Below are 12,758 nucleotides of genomic sequence, written 5' to 3'. Positions count from 1 at the left end.
AAAGGTATGAATTTAGTGCCATTGTATTGCCTGTAAGGTGCCTGTTACTGTCTGTGTACGGTCTGTGTTCCTTTCTGATCTATGCTGCTTTTAGGCTCTCTCTTTGCTTAGAGGACCCCTTTCAAGATTTCTTGGAGGGCTGGTTTTGTTGTTTGCAAATTCCTTTAGTTTTTGTTTGTCCTGGAAGCTTTTGATCTCTCCTTCTATTTTCAATGACAGCCTAGGTGGATATAGTATTCTTGGCTGCAGATTTTTCTCGTTTAGTGCTCTGAAGATATCATGCCAATCCTTTCTGGCCTGCCAGGTCTCTGTGGATAGGTCTGTTGCCAGTCTAATGTTTCTACCATTGTAGGTTACATATCTCTTCTCCCAAGCTGCTTTCAGGATTTTCTCTTTGTCTCTGAGACTTGTAAGTTTTACTATTAGATGGTGGGGTGTTGACCTTTATTTATTGATTTTGAGAGGGGTTCTCTGTGCCTCCTGGATTTTGATGCCTGTTTCTTTCCCCACATTAGGGAAGTTCTCTGCTATTATTTGCTCCAATATACCTTCTGCCCCTTTCTCTCTTTCTTCTTCTTCTCGGATCCCAATTATTCTAATGTTGTTTCGTCTTATCATATCGCTTATCTCTCGAATTCTGCCCTCGTGATCCAGTAGTTGTTTATCTCTCTTTTTCTCAGCCTCTTTAGTTTCCATCATTTAGTCTTCTATATCACTGATTTTCTCTTCTGCCTCATTTATCATAGCAGTTAGTGCCCCCGTTTTTTATTGCACCTCATTAATAGCCTTTTTGATTTTGACTTGGTTAGATTTTAGTTCTTTTATTTCTCCAGAAAGGGTTTCTCTAATACCTTCCACACTTTTTTTCAAGCCCAGCTAGTATCTTTAAAGTCATGATTCTGAACTCTAGGTCTGACATCGTACTAATGTCAGCATTGAGTAGGTCCCTGGCTGACGGTACTACCTCTTGTTCTTTTTTGCTGAGGTTATTTTTTTCGTTTTGTCATTTTGTCCAGAGGAGAATAGATGAATGAGAGAAGAGAATGCTAACAGATTAACAACGTCTCCAGCAAATATACTCTATTCAAATCAGAAAAGACCTAAAACCAAGAGACAAGAAAGGGAAAGAAAGAAGAAAGAGAAAAAAAAAAAGGAGAAAGAAAAAGATAAAAACAAACAGAAAGAGAACAAAACAAAAAAACAGAATATGATCAAATATGATCAGGCTAGTGCATAGATCAGTGCCACACAGTAGATTTTGGGCGTATTTTGGTTAGAAGAAAGTGCCTGCTAAAATTTTAAAGGAAGAAAGACTTATATATGTACAAAATAAATGTTGATACAATGAAGGGATAGAAGATGACTGTAAACATGAAAATTACAAAAGATTTTATAAAAGGAATTGATAAGATAAGAAGTTGTTTTTAAAAAGAACGAAGAAGATTTTAAAAAAAGAAAAAAGAAAAAAAAAAGGAGAGAATGTGATCAGGCAGGAGACTAGAAGAAAGCCATAGACTAGTGATTTAGGGTATATTTTGATCCATTAGAAGAAATTGTATCTCAAAATTTTAAAGAGAGAACAACATATATATATGCTAAAAATAAGTGTAACTACTATGAAGGGATAAAAATATGACTCTAAAAATGAAAAATAAAAAAAAATTTAAAAAGGGATTGATAAGATGTTGGTTGAGAAAGGGAAAAAGAAAAATTCAAAAAAAAAAAAAAAACCAGGTAACAAAATTAACTTTGGAAAACTAATGAATTATGGTAAAAAAGCCATGAATTGTATATGCAGTATTCCCCTAGCGCTGGAGTTCTCCTGTTCTCCTTGATCGGTAAACTTGGTCTTGGCTTGCTGGCTGTTCGTGCTTGATCATCTGCGGGAGGGGCCCTGTTGCCGTGGTTCCCAAATGTCTTTGCTGGAGGGGGAATTGCCCCGCCCTTGTGAGTCCGGGCTAAGCAAGCTGCTCGGATTTGCTCTCAGGAGCTTTTGTTCCCTGCAAGCTCTCGGTTCAGCTTTGGAGGACCAGGGTGAAAAGGGTGGCCTCCCAATATCCGCCTGGAGGAGCTGAGAACTCCGGGCCCTGCTCCTCAGTGCGCCCCCAGAGAAAAGCAGTCACTCCCGTCTCCCCAGTCTCCGGCCACACTCCGTGCTCCTCCGGCCTGTGACCGAGCGTTTGTATCTCTGGCACCCGACCCCGTGTGGAGTCTCCAAACCCAGCAGATCCCTGCAGTGCGCTTCCACGCAGCTCCTCCCGGGGGAGGAAGGGGAGTCTCCCCGGCTCTGCCGCTTGTTGGGTCCCTGCTGGAGGAGCAGTGGCCCGACTGGGCCGCGGATCACAGTTTATGGCAACCCCGAGCTGAGAGCCCGCGCCTCGGCTCCATCTCCGCAGCCAGATTCCCCACTCTGATACCTGGGAGCTCTGCCGCACTCAGGCACCCCCAGTCTTTCTGCGACCCCGAGGGTCCTGAGACCACACTGTCCCGGAAGGCTTCCACCCCCCACTTAGCCACTGGAGCGATGTCCCTCAGCGGAGCCGACTTCTAAAAGTTCCGATTTTGTGCTCCGCTGCTCTATCACTTGCCAGAAGCGGCCGATGGAGGCCCCCTCCCCCGCCGTCTATCCTCCCGAATATCGCCTCGGATTCACTTCTCCGCACGTCCTACCTTACAGAAAGTGGTCGCTTTTCTGTTCAGAGTGTTGTTGCTATTCTTCTCTTCGATCTCCTGTTGAGTTCGTAGGTGTTCAGAATGGTTTGATCCCTATTCAGCTGAATTCCTGAGACCAGAGGAAATCCAGGTCTCCTACTCCTCCGTCATCTTGCTCCACTTGTTACCTTTTTTTAATAAGAAAAGTGTACAGCCGTAAGTAAGGTTAACTGAGGAATCATGCTTTTTCATATCGTACTCCTTTAGGTTTATATCCTGCTGTGTTAATAATATATGGAAATACTTGGAACTTCAACTATTCTCTGAGCAGGAATCCAAAGATAAATTAGAACAGTTAGTAGAAATAATATGAAAGCGGACAGTTTTTTGGCTTGAGCAAATTAAACTAAAAATACACAAAATATTAAAAAAAGATAACTTTGTGCAATAGAAGGGAGATTAGTCCTAAAATAATTACACAAAAATCATAATCACAAGAGAAATGTTGGCTGTGCCTCTCCAAGCTCTATGAGGGCATAGGGAATTTAGGTCAATAAAATGAGTATTATATGGGTGTTTGAAAGGCTATCCCTGCTGTGGAGATGGACAGATCAGGCTGTTTTTGTCTCACATCATTAAGCCTAAAATCATCTCACTCACTCTCCTGTCTCTAATTCCATACTAATCAAGCAACCTTCTGATTATAATTTGGGTTCCTGCATTGGTCTGCCTACAGGGTGAGAATGCTCTGGCCATGCTTATGCAAATATTCCAGTCAGGGCAACTATACTTCTCATTGCAAATTAATGAATTAGTATTCTTATTGACATCATTTCCATGAAAAAAATGGAGCCCTCTGTGATAATATAATTTGGCTTGTATGCCCAGAAGACAGAGGTCCACAGATACCATGTTATGACAGAGTGGCCTCTCTGTGGGGTTTCTCAGGCCACAGCCACTGAGCTCCACTCCTCAAACTTCAATGACACTCTTTGTGAAGGCTTCCCATTTAAGACGTCTATTTGCTATTTGTTCCTGACCATTAGCCCAAAAACTCTCACAGGTAAAACTTTTCTACTGAGCCCTCAAAACTTGGGGCACCTCGGTGGCTCAGTCGTTAAGCATCTGCCTTCAGCTTAGGTCATGATTCCAGGGTCCTGGGATCAAGCCCCGTATTGGGCTCCCCACTCAGTGGGGAGCCTGCTTCTCCCTCTCCCTCTGCCTGCCATTCCCCCTACTTGCTCTCTCTCTCTCTCTCTGTCAAATAAATAAATAAAATCTTTAAAAAACAAAACTTCATCTATAAAAAAATCTAGAAGACCGATATCCCTCATTATTACCTATTACTATTTATACTTCATTGATGAGATGGAAAAAAAGGAAAGGATGATATTTTTTCCCCTTACTGGACACCGTTTCTGAGATCATTCAGCAACCTCACACAAAACCCAGCTCTAAACCTTCTGCAAAGAGGAAACATCACATAGGTACATGAGACAGACCATGCAGTAGCTTGGGGGAGTGTTTGTTATCAGATACTCTGGAATATCATTGTCTGGATTTGAGTTCTGGCTAAGCTCTATATGATCTATACCAAGATACATGTTCTTTTCTATGCTTTATTTCCACATCTGTAAAACGGGGGTATTGATAGCAATTACATTACAGGATGGTCATGGTAGTTTAATTACATAAAAAATTTTAAATTAAAAGACCACATAATGTTTGCACATTTAAAAAAAAACTTATTGCACTTACCAAATGTGTTAGATGAGTGGCATAAAATTCTATTCTTATTTTTTAAAGAATTTATTTATTTACTTGAGAGAGAGAATGCATGTGTGCATGCTCCAGTGGGGGGGGAGAGGGGCAGAGAGAGAGGGAGAGAATCTCAAGCAGACTCTGTGCTGAACGTGGAGCCTGACACAGGACTCTATCATATGACCCTGAGATCATGACCTGAGCCAAAACTGAGAGTCAGACTTTCAACCGCCTGAGCCCCCCAGGAGCTCCTGGCATAAAATTCTAGACCCTGGACTAGTGGCCTAAAGTTCCAGACACAGGTACTTGACCTACAAGATTTATAGACCCTTGGGACCAACTGCAACACTACTATTCTGAGTGGCTGCTGTGACAAAGTAGTGACTTTGAGCCTCTGTCAAACACGCATTAGAAGTCTCCTTGATTCATTCACTAGATTTCCATGAAGCAAGGACAGTGTGTGTGGACAGAGTATCTGTTGCTATGCAGTGCTGTTGGATATACCCCCAGATCTGCTAAGGGGTTGTTCCTAACTTGTCTTGATCCACAGACCCTAGTCTACTATCCTGGGTTGAGCAGAAGAACCAGAATAGCAGATAACAGATAAATGTGTTGACCTCTAAGATCCTTCCAATTCTGGATATGGACTGTGAATCATGTCTATTCATGAACATCCATGCAGTTGACCTTCCCTCTCATTGGTCACTGGTCTCAGAGAAAACTGAAGCCTTGTGCCTATGAGCTGAGATTCTTCCAGACAATGAGAAACCTGATGGCCGGCTGTTGCTCTGGGTTATGATGTCAGTTCCCACAACTTTTGAACAAAAGGCCCAAAGTTTTAGACTGGTGCTGTTTAAGCATTTTATTATCTGTGGGCGAGAAAAACTTGAGATAAGTCTTATTTACTCTATAGAATTTTATTTCTGCTATACTAGTAGACTATATTTGAAGAGGGTGTGTTCAAAAAATAATAATTTCCTTAGCATTCTCTGGACTTGTCTGCATCTTGTCAGCAACTGTTATTTTATACATCTTCAATGAAATATAGGTAGCCTACTTGGGCATTTTCCAGGTGATAGAAGGTGAAATGACTAAAAATAGAAGTGTTCTGTCTTTCCACATTAGTCCATCTTGCATATAGTCTGTCAGCAGAGTTGCCCGGGTATAGGCCTAAGTATTAAAACTGGAAGAATGTCAGCTGGGCTGGATGTTTGCCAGATTCAGTGTGATGTAAAGTATTTTAAAATTTGTGGTGAGGACTCTTGATGTAATGTGCTGTTCTGTCTCAATTGAGGGAAACGATTACATTTCAGTCTTATGTAGATAATTGTCTTTTCACATTAACATAACTCATACTTGTGCACCCACCTTTACAACTTGTAGTATCACTTTTGTGTAGTAAAAGTAAATCTCCTCATTATTTCCTAATATTCAGGCAGGCCTGGAGGCCCCACTTTAAAAATATATGCAGTGAATGCCCCAATTATTTTCACAGAGGTATTTATTCTTACTACTCAGGTTATAGAAGAGCATTATGCTCGCTTTCTAATGTTCCTGGCTTTTACACTTGATAAACCTAAGTCATTCTGTAAAATTCACAGGAAACGAAAATTTATTTTTGGAAGAATAGTGGATTGGGAGTAAGAAGATGAGCCAGATGTATTACATCCTAAGCATCTGTGATTCTAACATCTTCCCAACTCCTGCCAACCTCCTCAAATTCTTGGTCCTCTAGGATGTCTCTCTCTTCCATAAATAGAAATGATCTTGCAGATAAAATCTATCTAGCAGATCAATGACTCCACAAGCAGCACAGTTTTTGGTTTTTCGTTTTTAGTCAGTGGCCTCTTCAAACAGCACTTGGATGCACCTGTGGTCCCCTAAAGCAGCTGAAAATTCTATCATCAAGATGGTTTCATTTGGCTAAACATTACCGCTCCTCATCAAACGCACACATAACTTGTGGGATCAAACACTGCTAATAACATCTTGGTGAGGGTATTAGTTTGCTCAACTAACATTTGTTGAGTGTCTATTATGTGCCAAGCATTGAACTTGTGGAAATATGGCATTTTTAGGTGGTAGATGCATGCCTTCCCCTGAAACATCCTGCTCATTTTGCTGCAGAAGCAGGATTCATATTAAAGTTTATGTGCAGAAGTTTGCTCTGGTATAGTGACAGAGCAGGCCTTATTTAAATCCAATTCATGAACTATTTAACAGTCAGCAGTTCCTCGAATTTAACTCCTTGACCTCCTTGGTTCATTTATAAATAATTTGCATGGCTGCTTCAGTTCTGTGTTTGGGGAGTAAACTGAAATCTATTTACCAAAATGATTAATATCCACTCCTACTCAGTGATATAAAAAATTTATCTTTTGTAAATAACTTATTTGCTTGAAAAATCGGGTAGCTTAAAAAGACTGAAAAGATCTGCTTTTTGTTATCTGTGTTTAATGAATCATGGAGTAGAAGGGCCCTAAAGGTGTTCAAGTTCACACCCCTAATTCTGTTCATGAGGGCTGAAAAAGGACTGGGGGCTGACCCCCCAGGAACTCCTTCTACATCCTCAAACACAAATTCCTCTGAGATTTTTGCAAATACTAGTTTCTTCGAAGATTGTTTCATTCCTAATTTTAGCCAACAGGGGGGAAGAAAATCGATGTCAAAAATAATGGGATGCTGTTCTTCCCTGAGTCTAGTTCATTAGGGAAAAAAAGGGAAAGTTGAAAAGTCCAGAAGTTCAGTATTAACAATTACTAACACTTGTACTGCTACTTTTGTGTCTTGTTATGTTTGCCATATCTGTGTTCCACTTTGTTGACTAACTGGGATGGATAGCTCTTCTCCTCTGACGTGGATATGAAACCCAACAGCTAGAATTTTTACATCATTTTAGATTTTTTTTCCACCTTAATGAGTTAATTGTTTGAACTTTGTGCTAAGTGAAAAACAATGTTCTTGGGACCTGGGTCTTCTCTGTGCCACCACTGACTTGCTGTGTGATCTTAGGTATATTCCTCCCCATCTCTGGGACTCCATTTCCTCTTTGGTATAAAGAGGGAGAGACAATGGTCTCTAAAATGCCTCCCACCTTGGACAATTCAGAGTTTTGATACTCAGACACCAAGGCCCCTCCTTGGTGGATTGGCACAAGGCTGGGGACCATCTCAGGGACTCGTATTTATTTATCTCTGTGTGCAAACATCAGTACAGCTTTTCAAGTTGTTTGAAAGGGTCAGTTCTCTGAGCAAAAAAAAAAAAAAAAAAAGAACTGTTAAAATAAAAAAAGTTCAAATCCTTATCCCTGTCCTCCAGCTATACTGTGGCCAATTCATTTTTAAAATAAAATTTAGATCTTATTTTTGTTCTGCTTTAAAAATATTTTTGATTTTTTTGGAAAAAATCCATACTCATTAACAAAGCCTCTGAGACCCACTGAATGTGGTTTCAGAATATCTTCAGGAACTCACTTTTTTTTTTTTTTTTTTTAAGGAACTCACATTTTTCAGAGTCCTCTAGCAAATTCTCTCCTTTCTTTTCACATTCCAGGATACTTAAATGTTCTCAGGTCCCATTTCAGCTCTACCATGCTGCCTTCTCCCTTTGCCCAAGGACACTCTTGTCACCTGTGCTTGGCCAGGCTGACTCCCACACACCCTCTACATTTCCAATTGCTTTGGGACACATTTCCTAAATACCTTACTCTCCGGAGGCACTGGTTCAGGCATTTGTCTTATTGTGCTTCCGCAACTCTCTGTATGCCTTCTCTTAGGTCCTACCCCGTAGTGCACCTGTCGCTAAGAACTGCATTTATGCATTTCCATTTCATTTTCTGATGCATTAGTATAGCACAGGATGTAGAACAAATGTTCTGTAAACACTGTAAAACATGAATGAAGGAGTGGAAGTAGAAAGACACTTATAAGGCTTCATAGTCCAAAAGATATCTTCCTCCATATCCCAACCAGCCAAGGTGTTCTACAGCCTTCCCTAGGTTACAGTTCCTCCACAGGATCAATAGTAGTAAGTGGTCAATAAAAACAAGGGCACCATCTCCAAAATTGTTGGAGTCAATGTAGAGCATGAAATCAGCCATAATACCTGGCTTGCTAAAATGTAACACAGAGTCCGCTGGGGGCAAGGGAGGGTTTCGGAGAAGGGCGTGGGCCTTTGGAATGCCCGGGGCCTCGTGACCACTCTGCAGTTGGAATGCCCCAGGGAGTTGCCTTCCCCAAAGCTCTCTTAGCCCAAACAGCCACCCTGTGCATTTTCCCTTAGGCTATGTTTAGTAGACCATGCAGATTAGCATATTTTATCTTTCCCATAAATCCTCCCAGTTCCAGTAAGACCCCTTGTCGCACATCACGGGCTTGAGAAACAGTGATAAGGATTTGTGATTATCCTAAAGGACCAATAAAAGCAGGAGCAAAGAGCAAAAGGTCTTCATCTCTGAGCATTGACCCCCTTGCCTTCTCTTCTCTTTTACCGCAAAGTTTGGAGTCATCTTTCATCCATAGGTACAGGGATTGCTGGCCATTCCCAGCACAAAATGGCGCCGATCACTATCCTGGGCACAGCTTCCTGAACACCTCTCCTAACCACTGCGTGTATTAGGCCATTCCTCTGTTCTAGTATGTTCATTGTCTCCCTGTTTCCAACCATTTCGATTGCATTTCTTTTCCTTTGGCTGACATGAACTATCCTCCATTATTACAGCCCACACAGCCCATTCCATGATTCCTTTCTCCTTTTCAGGTAGTACCATTTACTTCAAACCCTGGGACGCTCTATTGTGACATCGCATGTTAGTAGTTATTCTCATTTCTCTATATTCAGATATGATTCTCTGTTTGGCCTGAAATGTTCCCATTCCCTACCAGCAATCCCAACCCTTCTCACTCTTCAAGAAGCATTGTGAACCTTTCTTAGACCATTTTAATTTAGCAGGTTATTAGACTCATCTGTCAACATCAAAAAAACCTCTACTTCTGGGATCTCAAACAAGTATGGCCTTTGTCCAAATTCAGCTCCCATAACTTTTGTTTGACCCACAATATAATGTTTTATTTATTTTTATTTTTTTATTATTATATTATTTTAGAGAAAGAGAGAGAGGAGGGGGAGGGAGAGAGGGAGAATCTTAAGCAAGCTCCACACCCAGGGTGGAGCCAGACGTGGGACTCAAACTCATGACCCTGAGATCATGACCTGAGCAGAAATCAAGAGTCAGACGCTTAACCAACTGAGCCATGCAGGCGCCCCATAATATGCCTTTTTAAAAGTTAATTAACTACCAAATTGTAAAAAGAAAAGTGCTTGCACAAAAGTTAAGGATTGGTGTTAGTAAGGATTTGGGGTAAGGATCTTTTGAAAAATATCAGGACATCTGGCAACAGTAGGTGGGACCAGAGCAATAATCATTTGATGCTGAGATGCCCCCTCCACCGTTAGATGGTTTAGTTACAACCATCCTCGGCTAGCCCTTCTTACTCACGTACGTTAGTATCCTAGCCCCTGTATGAGCTTGCGACCCTTGTACAGGGTAGTTTGGGACTGGTGTGGGAAGAGAATTACCCACTGAATGGAGGGCAATGCTCACTATGAACTCCCCAGCATAAGTTTATTTCCACGGATTTTTTTTTTTCTCTTAATATTTTTCAGGGAACACCAGTACCAAAAGAATTTGTGATTTGTGTTTTGTTTCTAGAAAGAATTCACACACCCTTGGTTGCCACCGAGATAACAGGGAGGCACAATCAGAGAGAACTTTCAAAAGGCTTCAAGCTACTGCTTAACAACATATGCTCTCTTAAAAATACAGGAATTTATAAAAATGCCAACTGTTGGGGTTTCAATTTTCTATTATAAATCATTCTTTTTTTATTTTTTTTTGACAGTTTAAAACTGACACACATAATTATTTCTTGTTAGATACTGAATAGAAAAGCCCAGAAGATATTGTTGAGGCTGCTCAGGGGTGGGGGTGGGGGGGAGAACAGGAGGCCCATAAGTAATGAAGGTTTTCCTGCATAATAGCAATATTGTTGTTCATACTATGTGATAATTATTAGTTATTACATTCTTCTCAAAACACAATACAGTTTTGTTCTATCTGTGCACAATTTAGAGAGTAGCTAGAATTTCTTTCATCATATTATTGCTGCAAATTTTATTTGTGAATACCTCCCAGAGTATTCAGTGGACAGTGAACAGTGGCTCAGTCAAGAGACAGAGAAAGGAAAAAAAAAAAAAAAAAAAAGAAGCCTCATGAACCTCACAGCTGCAAAATTTCATTTATTCTTGGGGTACCCAGCCAGGGAAATACATGGGAACTGAGAGATGGAAGATTTAGACATAGTATATCGAAGCATTTTTAAACTACATTAAGTCTCTGAAGATAGTCTGGGTTTCCCCAGGAGTTAGTGAGTTCTCGGTCACAGAAGATTGAGAAGACACTGGCTGGCCATTTGTCAGTGAGTAGGTGCTGAAACATCTAATATAGGTCAGAGTACAACTTCTCATGTCACCTCTAGACCATTCGTAGTTGTGTAAGGCAATTCTGTCTCTCAAACTCCAAAAATAAATCCATTCATATTTATCAAAATTTTAATAGTGGTCTACTCAAGGTAGTGGGGTTTGGACTACCTTTAATTTATTTAGACTTGCTGAATTTTTAAAATAAGCACATACAATTTCTAAACAGGAAAAAAAAAATTACAAATCCTAAAGAGAAACCCTCACTTGGGTTGCCTGAGGAAGCCAGCACCACTACTCAAACTTAGAACATCAAAAACAAAACTTTGAATTTTTGGAATAGCTAAATATTACAAAAAAAAAAAAATAGATGAGATACCTAATGTAGCCTCAAAACCTAATTTAAATACCATCTTCACCATCAAGTATGTACTGATTATCTCAAACAACAACCCAGCATCTCTCCCTCCAGCATTCCCTATAGCATATCCTATAACTAACACCTGCTTAACTACTTATGACCTAGAATTAATCATCATCTTCCGTGTGTTTATTCTGCCTACTCAGCTAGACTGTAAACTTTGAAAAAGGTGTCCCATGACAGCAATTAGCAAAACACTTCATGGACTTGTACATATATAATTTAAATGCTTCTAGTGTGTGTATTGCCATTTCCCAAACAAAGATGACCATGTCTGTCAGTTTTTTTCATCTTTATAATATAGGTCGCATTTAATTGCAAACAATGCCTAATGACAAATACATTAAAAGGCATTTGCAGGAAGGTTTATGCAGATATATTGACATTTTTTTTTCCAAACAAAAGGTATCTGATGTTAAGTCATCTTTCACAGTTTGTGTGTGTGTGTTTCCCCAATATACAATGGAACAACAGCCCCCACAAAATAATCAGGAACTTATTTGCATTATCTTTTAGAATTAATTATATTTCTTTTTAATTTTCTCTCGCCTCTCTCAAGGTAAAGTACTCATTTTTGGTTAAGTTAATGTTCTTCCTGTCTTTGCTATTCTTATTTTCTTTTTTTACTTTCCCAGAACACAAACTAATGAGAAAAGAGGGCATAAGACATACTTCAAGGGTATACTGGAGATCTGGGTTGTCACCCTTCAGAATTGATGATAGATACACAGAGATAGTTGGATAGATGATGATAGATAGATAGATAATAGATAAATTTACGGTTGGGATATAGTTATAGCCAAAAGATACTTAGAAATGTCACTTCAGTTTCTAATAAAAGATCTTTTTCAAAAAACCATAAATTTTTTAATTTAAAAAATATTATATATCCAGTATAGTTAACATACAGTGTTGTATTAGTTTCAGGGGTAGAATATAGTGATTCGGCAGTTCTATCCATTACTCTGTGTTCATCATGGTAAGTGTGCTCTTTCTTAATCCCCTTTACCTGCCCATTTCACCTATATTTTAAATGAAGGGTACTGTGATAGACCAGGGTTAATGCTAACATTGTTCTTTCTTGGTGTGCTTACATCTTCATAATCACATTCATCTCTGGATGAAATAATTGAAGCCAGTCAAGCTCATTCAAAAATTTTTTTCCAAGAAAATATAAATTAAATATTACAGCAGATGCTATTGGTGCAATTCAGTATAGCAAATTTTCAACCTTCACCCCAGTGGCACTTAGATAATGACTGACCAGTGTAGGGTAAAAAAGACCAGTACTTGCCTCAAAGCTGGACTAACCTCATGGTACAATTTACATTTAAGAGCTTCCCAAGGGATCAGTCTAAGGCTAGACCTCATCTGAACCCATATATTTACTGCTTCTTCCCCTTCTCTAATCTGCTTCCCTCCCTCACAGATATCTTCACAGAGCACT

The sequence above is a fragment of the Zalophus californianus genome, chromosome 15, assembly GCF_009762305.2.
Source record: "Zalophus californianus isolate mZalCal1 chromosome 15, mZalCal1.pri.v2, whole genome shotgun sequence".
NCBI classification, from domain to species: domain Eukaryota; kingdom Metazoa; phylum Chordata; class Mammalia; order Carnivora; family Otariidae; genus Zalophus; species Zalophus californianus.
The sequence above is the reverse complement of the archived record's forward strand: the minus strand, read 5'-3'. Positions refer to the sequence as shown.